This window comes from Pundamilia nyererei, unplaced genomic scaffold (genome assembly GCF_000239375.1).
Source record: "Pundamilia nyererei isolate P.nyererei 1_Seehausen unplaced genomic scaffold, PunNye1.0 scaffold00260, whole genome shotgun sequence".
Lineage (NCBI taxonomy): Eukaryota > Metazoa > Chordata > Actinopteri > Cichliformes > Cichlidae > Pundamilia > Pundamilia nyererei.
This window is the reverse complement of record NW_005187661.1, coordinates 61,826-63,179: the sequence shown is the minus strand read 5'-3', so window position 1 is coordinate 63,179 and position 1,354 is coordinate 61,826.

Here is a 1,354-nt window from a genome sequence, read left to right as displayed (position 1 = left end):
AAATTACACCTTTCTTGGCTGCTACTTCAAAGCACATCTGTCCTGCGTGCTGCACAACAACATTGAATATTTAGTATTTACTGCTGTTTACACTTAGCTAGATTAATGCGATGGTGTTGTGTTTAGTATGTTGCTTTGTTTCTTTTTTTTTTTGTCTTTTTTTGCTTGGTTTCTATTCTTCTCTCAACAGGTGATCCAGGAGATTTTTATTTATTTTTCTCCCCCCCTTTCTCACTGTGCTCACTCAATGCCACGATGATCCATTTGGCAAAGTAAATCCATTGGGTATCCTTGTTGGTCTTCAGACAACAATTCTGATGGCTAAAGAACCAAATGGGACAGGGAAAAAAAAAAAAAGAAAAAAAAAAGAGTAACCTCGGTAGTAATCTCCGGAGTACTAGTTCCTTGTTGTCTTTTCACGTCGCTGATTGATGAGATTAATCGCTTATTTTCCGTGAACAGGAATTCCGTTTCCCTTGGAGCCCTGGGTGTGCAAGATTGGTGATGTGCTGTGTTTCGTGGAGTCCCTCGTGTGTGAAGAGCTCCTTTTCCGGATTCCCCTGTGCCCTGGATCCCCCTTGCCCTCTCACTTGTATGAGAGGGCACCTGGTGTTGTATACCAATAAACGGAACTGTATTTTAGCTGCCTCGTCTGCGCTTGAGTCCATCCCACATCATGACAGATTTATTTATTACATTTTATGTGGAGTGAATAGATAAAAGTATATTTACTGTGGCCGCTAGAGACAAAGCACGTACGAACTCCATAGTATGTAAAAACTCAGAAGCACGCAAAAACTCCAAAACACGTACAAAACACAACAGAAGTGCTCCAGGATGCTAGGCACAGTGTTGAGCTTTTGTTACCTAGCGGCTACACAAGCCACAAAGTACCAACGACCGGATTGGAAGTTCAGTTAACACTACAAATGTGTTTTGGAGTTTGTATGTGCTTTGTCTCTATGGGCCACCACATATATATATATATATATATATATATATATATAAATATAAACATATCTAAATAAAACCATGTTTCTTTTTTACATTAGTAATTCCTTTTGTGCATATTTTTATATTGTTGTTAATAATTAATTAATTAAAGCAACAAAACAACCTGAAGAGCTCTTTTTAGTGAGCTGACCTGAAAGAGCCGGTTCTCTAAAAAGAGCCAGAAATTCCGTCACTACTTGCAAGTATGAATTTTGACCCAGTTTTTCTTCCTTGCTGGTGATTGGTCAATGTAATGTCAATCCCAATTTTAACAATCCAAACAGAGAACAGATGGGTGTGGCTGTCGAAGGAGTGCTTTACTGAGCTTCAGGTCCTGGGACTGTTAGGATGCCTGGGTCGT